General features: G+C 38.5%; 1 non-coding gene across 1 annotated transcript; it reads right to left on the reverse strand.

Annotated features, from left to right (window-relative positions):
* Positions 1-5720: 5720 nt before the first annotated feature.
* LOC112100491 lies at positions 5721-5824 on the reverse strand. The gene has a single exon (XR_002906860.1). It is a non-coding gene; the product is annotated as a small nucleolar RNA R71 (small nucleolar RNA).
* Between the last annotated feature and the right edge of the window lie 6077 nt (positions 5825-11901).

Raw genomic sequence — 11901 nt, forward strand, 5'->3', positions numbered from 1 at the left:
GGAATAGTAGTGTCAAGGGACAGTAATTGTTGGTGGAAGATAACTTGAGACACATCATTGTCTGAGTCATCAGAGGAATTTTGTAATGCGAACACGGTTTCATCATTGGGTTCGTCTTGCTCAGAGAAATAGAATTCTAGTTCATCCGTCGTAGGAGAGTAGTCTGTAGTGGCTTGAAGATGTTAGACTAGCCGGATGGATTTCTCCTATTTGTTGGGACAATCTTTAGCATAATGACCTTTCCTCTTGCAGATGAAACATCTGCTTGATGATTTTTTTCTGAAGAATCGGTAGGGCTTTCTGGACCTGCGGGGTTTGGATGAAAATTTTAGATTTTTGAATTTCCGAAAATGCCTCTTCTTCTTAGAACTACAATCACAATCCTTTTTCTTATTACATTTGATCAGTAAATAGGGCTTTTTGCAGGCACTCCTGAATGGTTCGTTATCTCTCAACAGTTCTTTGAAAAACTGTTTCTGCTCGCAAAGTTTGTCGAGGCATGTTTTGGCAATCGGGAAGATTTTGCCAAGAGAAATGTTGTCAAGGTTGAGATTGGATGCGGTGAGTTGCCGTTGTATATCGGGTTGGAGCTCTTCTGGAAGAGAAGCCAGAAAGACATGCTTTAATGTTGGCTCATTGAAGTCATTAAGCTTGTAGAACAGCAAGGACATTCATTTGTAATGAAAGTCAAGATCCTTAGCATTGAGTGAGCAGCATTTCATATTGAGATAGTCTCGTTGTGCAGCTTCAAAAACTGCAGAGGGGTCTCCAAGGAATTGATCATGAATAACCACACGGGCACTTGAGACTTCTGGTAATTGAACAAACTGTAATTGTCTGTATTGGCCTAAAGAATCAAACCAATCTCTTAGAGCACCCGTAAAACGAGTAGCAAATTCTTTAAGGACTGATTGAGTCATTGCTCCTGGCCTTAGCATTTGGAGGTCGATCCAAGCAGACATTTCAGTAAGTCTCTGTCGCCATTTATGAGAGGGAAGATCATCAAATGTGAACCATGGACCATTTAACGATTTTTGACTTGTTGGACTGGTCTGGGCTTGGGTTGGAGGGGGTTGGTGTGTTGCAGAAGATTCAGGTATGTCTTCGTCAACTTCTGAAGGAATATCAACATATGGTTCTATGGGAGAGGTTTGGCCGTGATCAGGTTGATCAGGTTGGGCCATCAAGGTTCTGGTGATATCAGCATAGGATTTTTCAGAGTCACTAGTGGATACCGAAGAGTCTGTATCAGACTCGGTATGGCTGTTGGAAATAACTAGATTTGAATCAGAAGTTTGAGCAAAAGTTTGATCATCGGGAGTAGATGATGGATCTACGGTGTGAGCACTATACTGGTGCATAGGTTCTTTGTCTTTGGACTGAGTTTGAGGTTGGGATTGAGGTGGTAGTGGAGGTGCGGGCGGTAGGGACTGTTGTCCAAGAATGGACATGGATGGCTGATGAATTTTGACGGGGCGTGGTTGAGGTTTAGGCTTTAGTTTAGGTTTAGGTGGTGGTGGTAAGGGATTGTCCCTAAAAAGGGTATGAGTCATGCCAAATAACTTGGAAGGGTCATATTGTTTGATGGGGGAAAGCATAGAGGCAAATGGATGATAAGTTGGACCTATGGAAGGGATAGGAGGTAATGTGGTAAAAAGGGTTGGTCTTTGTTTTTCAGATTCAATTTGATCAAGCTCAGCTTTTAAGCGTCTGATTTCCCTTTCTTTTTGGTCAAATTCTGGGCCATAGTACCTTTGGGCAAGCATGGTTCGTAACTCTGAATCTAGTTGAGTAATTATGGATTAAAGATTATGGTGGATCTGCTGCATCTGTATAGTAATGGAGTCAACTTTCATCTCAATCTGTTCAGTTCGTAAATTGATTTTTTCAACTTTTGAATTGATATGCAACAAAGTATCATTCTGGCCTCTGGCATTTTGGGTTTTCCAATTAAGGACTGATTCAAAAGGTTTGGGAGGTTCTAGGTGGCCAGATGAGGTAATAGCTAAAGGGATAAAAAGTTTGGATACTACATTTTCGGTGGGAATCTGTGTGAGTTTCTAATGGAGAAAATGAGGAAGAGTAGTCTGAAGAGGTGGAAGAAAACATCATACAAGCCATTGGTTGTACGATAGGCATTGAATTTGGGATAGGAGATGGAACCTCAGGTTTGCAATGCTTTGCAATCCATTTGAGTTCTGCTTTGTAGATGGGTAATGGAGTTGGTGGAGGTGGAGGATCTCTTGGTGATTTGGGTTCACAGTGTTGACATGAGACTGGAGGTTTTTTCTTTTTGGGTTTCTTTTTGGTGGCATAATCATCATCCTCTTCCCAGTCATCCCAACAGGGACAATTTGGGTCACACATGCCGGAGCCTGGGACATCCCATAGGAAATGTCCATTTTGCTTTGCTGGATAAACAGGGTATCCATCAGAATTGAACCCTGTAATGGGCAGATCTTCCTATGCTGTCTGAATAGTTGTGATCATGGAAGAATAGGTAAAGGAGAGCCGAGGGGGCTCTTGTGGAGCACTTGGAGGTGGTTTAAAAGTCATTCAAACTGTTCCATCTTGTCGTCTTTCAAACATGCTTTCAGATGTCTGAATTGGAGTTGTATTGTTATGGAACTGCTCATAATTGGAAATCCATTCAAGAGGCATAAGCTTAATAAGCTCATGACGGGGAAGTTGTCGTGGGATTTGGATGATTGTGGGAATTTGGTCAGATTCTGCTAACACCATAAGGGTGTCAGAGTGGGGTTCTAGAGTGGGTAGATCTAAGGCATGATTTTGAAGCCTATAGACCAGTTGATGGTGTAAAGTGGGCTTGCCAAGCCTTTTATGTTGAAAAGCATTCTGAAATTGTCAGAGGAAAGAAACGCTTAGTCATTGACTATCAGCCACTCAATATGATTTTGCAAGATGACAAATTTCCTTTGCCCTGACGACAAAGCATGTTTACTTTTCTCAAAAATGCCCAGATCTTTTCCAAATTTGATTTAAAATCAGGCTTTTGGCAATTAGGTATTGAACCCTCGAACCGTTACAAAACTGCCTTTTGTATCCCAAATGCCCATTATCAATGGACAGTCCTTCCCTTCGGCCTCAAAACTGCCCCATCCATTTTCCAAAAATCCATGGTCCAAATCTTTCACCCTATCTTGCATCATGCATTAATTTACATTGATGATATCTTGCTTTTTTCAGGATCCCATAATGAACATCACCAGCTGTTAACTCAATTTTATGATATTGTCCAAAGTCATGAAATCATGCCGTCTGCCAAGAAAAGCACCATTGCCACAGATAACATTGAATTTCTTGGTATGATCATAAAGGACGGCCATTATCAGCCAGGAAAGCACATTGCCCAAGAATTGCTTCACTTTCCAGATCAACAACTTTCCAAAAAGCAAGTTCAACAGTTTCTCGGCATTATCAATTACATAAAGGACTTCATCCCGCATGTGGACCGCTATACTCACTGTTGAGTGTTAGAAAATGCATATTTATAAAGGAGAAAACCGTCATTTTACATTTCAAGTCTTACTAACAACCCTTACTTTTATGTATTTAACCTTCTTGTGATTTAATTACATGTGTTTTATTTTAATTAAGTATTTTATGTATTTTAGGGGCATTATAGTCATTTCACAATAAAGAAGAGATCAGACGGCAAAACGGATATCACTTTTGAACTCAGGACGGTCGAAAACCTTAGGAGGAGCATAAAAGGAAAAATGGCACTATTCATATGTACGGTACTATTCACGTGTACGGTACTAACTACGTTACTGTTCACAACACTGTTCACATAGACGGATCGATGACGTGGCATTGACCGATGATGTGGCATTGACTGATGAGGTGTCACGATCCTGTTGGGCTAAAATTCTTATGTACTGTTGATGGTGACGTGGCAGCATATCAGTGGATGAAAAATCTCGCGTACGGTACATGCATCACACAGGATTATTTTCAACCAAACCATGTTACTGTTCATCCGAGTCAAACTGCGTTACTATTCATCCGAGTCAAACCGTGTTACTGTTCATCCGCGTGGTTAAACCGTGGACTGTTGACTGATGACGTGGCGCAATCTTGAGCGTCCAAACTGTTTTTAATCCGATGGCCATGATTTACTCCATGTATCTATAAAAAAGGGGCCTGCCCCCCTTAATTTGATATCTCTGAATCCATTTTTGGGATCCATTTTCTATAATTCTTTCTCCATCTTGTATTTTCTTCGTATTTTAATAAATTCCCATTTTGCCCCTAGTTCAATTATGAGTGGCTAATTTTCTTTCAAGCTTGGGTTGAAGGTGAAGTCTCAACATGTGTCATGGGCTTAATTTGGTAAATTTATTTTCTCTTCCCCTCTAGTTTTTGTGGATGTTTTGACTTCTCGTCGACAAATAATAATAATCTTGTCTAGATACCACCTTGGTTACTTACACCAGCTCTCTAGTATAAGGTTATTATTATTTGGCACGATAAGCCCTTAGCACCATATTGATTAGAGCGTGGTTCATGAGGTGTGGATTCCCCCCTCATGATTTAATTGGCATTAATACGGATTATTTAGCCCATGATGCATGTTGATACGGATCCAGATACCCAAGTACGTCAATTTAATAGATTTTCTCTTCAATTTATTCTCTCAATTGCAATTCCAATTTTAGAATTTATTCTCGCCATTTTAATTTAATTATTAGCATATTCCAAATCATTTCCACCATAAATCCAACTACCCATTTACAAAATTAATTCTATATATAATTAAAATCCACCTCCTCGTGGGATCGACACTCGTCACCATTAGTCTATACTACAACAGATTCGTGCGCTTGCGAGTACATTAAAATTTGCACAACAAGTTTTTGGCGCCGTTGCCGGGGAGGTAAGTAATTTTAATTCATAGAATTAATTTTTGTGAATAATTCCATTTAAATTGTTTTCTTATATTTTTTCTTAAAAAAAAAAAGTGAATCTACATTTAAAGGTTAGTATTTCTTTCCTTTTTCTCTTCTTTAAAATTCTGTAATTTAATTTTCAATTTATTTTTCTTTGTAATTTTTTTTTGATTTAATTTTTAGTTAATTTATTTCACGTATTTATTTTTGCGTATTTTTATAGAAAGGTTGTAATAGCGCAATAAGGTTAGTATCGTAATTTCTCTCTCTTCTTTATTTTTATTTGTTTTGTTCTCATCTTTATTTTTATTTTATTTGTTTTGCATGCATGGTCGTAGGTCATTATTTCCTAATCTTGAACCTATAGACTTTGAATTAGAAAAAACACTTCGCACACAAAAGCACATTAAAAATAAATTTGGAATGGATTTACAAGCACCACAGGAGAGGCCATTTAAGGACTATTTTAGTCCCTTAGCTAATTTGAGCACATCATGCATAAGATACCCAAATGTAGCTGCTAGAAGTTTTGAACTAAAACCTAGTGTGCTAAATTGTCTCCCCACATTTTATGGCCTAGAAAATGAGGACCCATATAATCATTTGAATGATTTTCATGCCATTTGTCAAACTTTTAAATACGAGAATTTTTCAGACGATGATGTTAAACTCAGATTATTCCCATTTTCTTTAAAGGATAGAGCTCGTTCATGGTTAAATACTTTACCTGCTAATAGCATTTCATCATGGGAACAAATGGTAACGAAATTTTTGAATAAATATTTCCCAGTGCATAAAACCAATGCTATTCGCAGGGAAATCTCAGAGTTTACTCAGAGAGAAGACGAGCAATTTTTTGAAACTTGGGAGCGATTCAATGGGCTACTCTTGAAGTGTCCACATCATGGGTATGAGAAATGGCACCAATGCCAATACGTTTTGGAGGGATTATTGCCGAATGTGCAAGAATGGCTAATGGCAACGAGTGGAGGAGAGCGAATGTCAAAAAGTGCATTAGAGATTTGGGAATTCTTCCAGCGACAAGCAGATAATTCCCAACAACGGAGTCGATCACTCAGGACTACTAGAAGAATTAGGGAGTAAATGAGGTTCACATTGGCGAGTCAACTTCGGGAATCAAAGAAGTCAAGGAGATGGTTGAAGGTCTTGCTCGACAAATAGCATCGTTATCGACTGCTAAATCAACAGAACCACATGACCATGACTCATACTCAGATCAAGCCAATGCCATAGGTGTAATGAGAAAGCCATCAAATTACAACCCATACTCCAACACATATAACCCTGGATGGAGAGATCACCCCAATTTTTCATGGTCTCAAGGACTCCAACAGAATGGACCAGTAGCTCCAGCTCCACCAATGCAACTAATTCCTCAAATTTCTCAAGCCTCTCAGCCCCCATTTAGACCATACAATCAGAACCAGAACTACTCTCAACTTGGGAGGATGCATTCCAAAATTTCAAGAATGTTACTCACTCCACGATTGAGTAACAAAATCGTACAATTGATGGACTACGAAATGAGTTGAGAGCAGGCTTCAATTCACAAGCTCAATCAGTTTCAAGCCTTGAGAAGATGGTGGGACAGCTTGCTTCTTCAGTTCAGACCTTGGCAATGACTGTTGAGAAAGATAAGTTTCCAAGTCAACCAGTGCCTAATCCTAAAGGAGTACATGAAGCAAGTACCAGTTCACCACAACAGCATGGAGAGGTCAAAGCAGTAATGACCTTGTGAAAAGGAAAAGAAGTCGACAACAAAGTGGAGATGTCAATGACAAAAGAAAATCAAATTGTTCCTGTGAGTGTTGAGGACTCATCACCAGAGGAAAAAGAAGAAACCAACCTACGAGAATATGTTCTGAAAGCTCCATTTCCTCAGCGGTTAGCTAAAGGCAAGAAGGGAAAATCCACAGTTGAGATTCTTGAAATCTTCAAACAGGTAAGTGTTAATATCCCTTTGCTTGATGCTATTAAACAAGTTCCATCTTATGCGAAGTTTCTTAAAGACCTTTGTACTAAAAAGAGAAATATGCATGCTCAAAAGAAGGCATTTTTAACAGAAAACGTTAGTTCTATACTCCAACATAAAATTTCTTTAAAATGCAAAGACCCAAGCTCTCCCACTATCTCATGTAGTATAGGAAACCACACAATTGAGAATGCTTTGTTGGATTTAGGAGCTAGTGTAAATTTGTTGCCTTATTCAGTGTTTGTGAAACTTGGACTTGGAGAATTACACCCAACTCCAGTGGTGTTACAACTCGCAGATCGGTCCACGAAAATACCTCGTGGTATTGTGGAGGACGTGCTTATCCAGGTAGATAAGTTTTATTTTCCTGTTGATTTCATTGTAATTGACACTCAACCAATACAGGATTCAAGGAAGCACATCCCCATTATTCTAGGCCGACCTTTCTTGGCAACTGCGGATGCTCACATTCAATGCAGGACTGGAAATATGCAGTTGTCCTTCGGCAACATGACTATGGAGCTAAACATTTTCAACATTGCCAAACAACCTCACAGTGCAGATGATTGAATTGTAGATATGGATTTAATTGAAGCATAATTTGATGACACTTTTCTTTCAAACCTTAGTGATGATCCTTTACAAACATGTTTAACTCACTTTGGTTTGGATTTTGATATTGACAGATCGGTCGATGAGGTCAACGCCCTGCTTGACTCAGCACCATCTATGGACACTAATAAATGGAAGTCAAGAGTTGAGCAACTAGCACCATCAGAGAAGAAACTCATCCCATCATCAGAATCACCACCGAAACTCGAGCTCAAACTATTACCCAACACTCTGGAATATGCATTTTTGGGAGAAGAAAGTACTCTGCCGGTAATCATCTCATCATCCCTAAATGACAAACAAAAAGGTAAGTTGTTGGATGTTTTGAAAGAGCACAAAGGGGCATTAGGATGGACCATAGCAGACATTAAAGGTATAAACCCAGTAGACTGCATGCATTATATTCACCTTGATGAAAATGCTAAAACTACTAGGGAGATGCAACGTCGGTTAAATCCTAACATGAAAGAAGTTGTTAGAACAGAAGTCCTTAAGCTATTAGACGCAGGTATCATTTACCCCATTTCTGATAGTTCATGGGTCAGTCCTGTGCAAGTTGTCCCCAAAAAGTCAGGAGTCACTGTAGTTACCAATGTCGATAATGAATTGATACCCACTAGAGTGACTACAGGATGGCGTGTATGCATTGATTATAGAAAGTTGAATTCTGTCACACGTAAAGACCATTTTCCTTTACCATTTATTGATCAAATGCTTGATAGATTAGCAGTTCATGAATTTTATTGCTTTCTAGATGGCTACTCAGGATACAATCAGATCCCCATAGCACCAAAAGATCAGGAGAAAACTACTTTCACTTGCCCTTTTGGCACATTTGCATATAGGAGAATGCCATTTGTATTATACAATGCACTTGCTACATTTCAACGATGCATGTTGAGCATTTTTTCTGATATGGTTGAACGATTCCTTGAAGTCTTTATCGATGACTTTTCTGTCTTTGGTGACTCGTTTGATCAATGTTTACATCATCTAACACTAGTTCTACAGAGATGTATCGAGAAGAACTTGGTCTTAAATTGGGAGAAATGTCATTTTATGGTAAAACAAGGTATTGTTCTCGGTCACATCATTTCGAACAAAGGTATTGAGGTTGACAAAGCCAAGGTGGATCTTATTTCTAATCTTCCTCCACCCAAAATAGTCAGAGAAGTAAGATCTTTCATTGGGCATGCTGGTTTCTATAGACGTTTCATTAAAGATTTTAGCAAAGTTTCTAGACCCTTATGCAATTTACTTGCTAAGGATGTACCTTTTATCTTTAGTGATTCATGTCTTATGGTGTTTGAAAAATTAAAACAGTTGTTGACATCATCACCCATCATTCAGGCCCCAAACTGGAGCTTACCATTTGAGCTAATGTGTGATGCATCTGATTATGCAGTAGGAGCAGTATTAGGACAAAGAATTGATCGAATTTCCCACGTTATTTACTATGCTAGTATGACATTAAATGATGCACAGTTGAACTATTCAACTACTGAAAAAGAAATGCTAGCAGTAGTGTTTGCATTGGAAAAATTTCGATCATATCTCATTGGTTGTAAAATAATTATATTCACGGATCATGCTGCTCTTAAATATCTTCTCACAAAGAAAGATGCAAAAGCCAGACTAATTCATTGGGTGTTACTTTTGCAGGAGTTTGACTTGGAATTCAAAGATAAGAAAGGCACAGAGAATGTTGTGGCGGACCACCTCTCTCGTCTCCATTTTGACACAATTACAGAATCATTACCATTGAATGAGTCATTTCCAGATGAACAACTAATGAATGTGGAAGTATTACCTTGGTATGCTGATATAGTTAATTATCTTGTTACAGGTAAACTTCCAGAGCATTGGACCAAGCAAGACAAGGCTAAATTCTTTGCAGAAATAAAGAATTTCTTTTGGGATAACCCGTATTTGTTCAAGTATTGTGCAGACCAAATTGTTAGACGATGCGTCCCAGAAAGTGAAATTCCGAATATCCTTTCATTCTGCCATGAACAAGCTTGTGGAGGCAATTTCAGTGCTAAGAAAACAGCGACTAAAGTTTTACAATGTGGTTTCTATTGGCCAACTATATTTCGAGACGCTTACACTTTCTGTTCTTCATGTGATAGGTGTCAACGAATGGGGAGCATTTCGCGAAGGAATATGATGCCACTAAATCCAATTTTAGTGGTTGAGATTTTTGACGTATGGGGTATCAACTTCATGGGACCATTTCCCCCTTCTTTTGGCCATCAATACATATTGGTTGCAGTTGACTACGTATCCAAATGGGTAGAAGCAATTCCATACAGAACTAATGATCACAAAGTGGTGATAGGATTTTTGAAAAGCAATATTGTTTCACGCTTTGGATTCCCTCGAGCGATAATCAGTGATGGTGGTGCCCACTTTTGTAACAAAGCATTCAAAGCTCTTTTGACAAAGTATTCAATCACACACAAAGTGGCAACTCCGTATCATCCGCAAACCAGTGGCCAAGTTGAGATCTCCAATCGAGAAATAAAGCACATATTAGAAAAGACGGTGAGGCCGGACAGAAAAGATTGGTCATTAAGACTTGATGATGCCTTATGGGCATATAGAACGGCTTTCAAGACCCCGATTGGGATGTCACCCTACAGGCTAGTGTATGGAAAAGCTTGCCACCTACCTGTGGAAAAGCTTGCCATCAAGAAATTCAATTTTGGCATGCAGCAAGCCAGCTCAGAAAGAAGATTACAGCTGGCAGAACTTGAAGAAATTCACAATGATGCATACGAAAATGCCAAGATTTACAAGCAACGAATGAAAGTCTTCCATGATAAGCAAATTATGAGAAAATCATTCACTCCAGGTCAGAAAGTGCTTTTATTCAATTCTCGCTTGCACCTATTCCCAGGTAAGTTACGCTCTCGTTGGTCTGGCCCATTTATTGTTCATACTGTTTTTCCACATGGGGCAATTGAAATTAAGGACCCAAAGAATGGTGTCACGTTTAAAGTTAATGGTCAAAGATTAAAGCCATATCTAGAATACCAACCACATGGAGAAGACACCGAAATAAATTTGAATGACCCACCAGATTTGAATTGATTTTTTTTTTCTTTTCGTTGATTTGATTTTTTTTTCTTTCTTTATATTATTCTTCTGCTAATTGAAATTATTTTTGCATAAGTGTGTTTGTTTAACTATTAAGTTTTTTTTATCGTTTTTAATCATGAGTACCTTACTTAGATCGTTCCTCCTGAACATTCTTAAACCACTTCAACGTGTCAAAACTCATCTCAAAAGGCAGATTCAATTTTGTAAAACACATCGCATTTGGGCTCTACAACCACCAGAGTTAGTAGCCTATGTTGAGGGTTTAGAAAGCCAACTCAGAGACATTGAGAGAAGTGTTTACGACATCCAGTTGGAGCTTGAGGTAAATTCAATAAGAGGACGATTTTAATTTTCTTTGTGTGTTTTAATTTGTTTTTCTGTTTGTGTGCTTTAGTTTGTTACCCCGGTGAAGTGGCGGATAACGGTACTCCGTGACAATCAAGTCGGTTACTTTAGTTTCCCATAATAACTGATATTCTGAGGCGAAGGTATGGACAGAAACAAGATTCTAGCAAAACTTCACAAGCGATTCCCTTCACTTCCTCAGAATGCCCTCCTTACGATCTATAAAGCTCAGTCCGAACGCATGCGATTACTCATGAGGAATAACATACCTGCTGACATCCGTTGGTTAATCGAGGCTAAAGTACGATCGGCAGGTGAGTTACCTCCAAAATTTATTGCATACATGCCTGGTTGTGGTAAAGGAAATTATGCAAGAAAACGACGAGCTCGAAAAATTTCTGTTGCTTGTCATAAGTGTGCTAGAATGAGTTGCAATAAAAACCCATGTTCTTTAGGAATGGTGTCTGATAACAGGGAAGATAAGATTCAATTCATTAGGGATGGCTTGAATAAGGAGTCATTGGATGATATCCTTTTGTCTCTTGAAACGCATCCCAGTGGATATGTGCAAGGAGCGATTCTCCAGTTATGGCCATTATTCCAGAAAGAGCATGCACGATATATGTGTGAAGATAATTATTATTTTTTAATATACCATATATCTTTTTAAATTGAATCACGGAAAATTAAAGACCAAAAAAATCAATCATGACATGACATATTCAATCAAAATAGGGCCATATATGTCATTTACTCAAATCAACTTGGGTATATAGTGGACCTTGTTGAAACATTTTGGGGCACGGTGACAAATGTCAAAACATTTAAGTACTAGCAGAAAATAACTTTTGTTGAGTTTAAAATTTTTTGAAAGTAACTAGAGATATGAGATCAGATGACTTTGACAGTGATAGATGAGAAAGCATAAGGTCTACT

This window comes from Citrus clementina, unplaced genomic scaffold, assembly GCF_000493195.1.
Source record: "Citrus clementina cultivar Clemenules unplaced genomic scaffold, Citrus_clementina_v1.0 scaffold_3, whole genome shotgun sequence".
Lineage (NCBI taxonomy): Eukaryota > Viridiplantae > Streptophyta > Magnoliopsida > Sapindales > Rutaceae > Citrus > Citrus x clementina.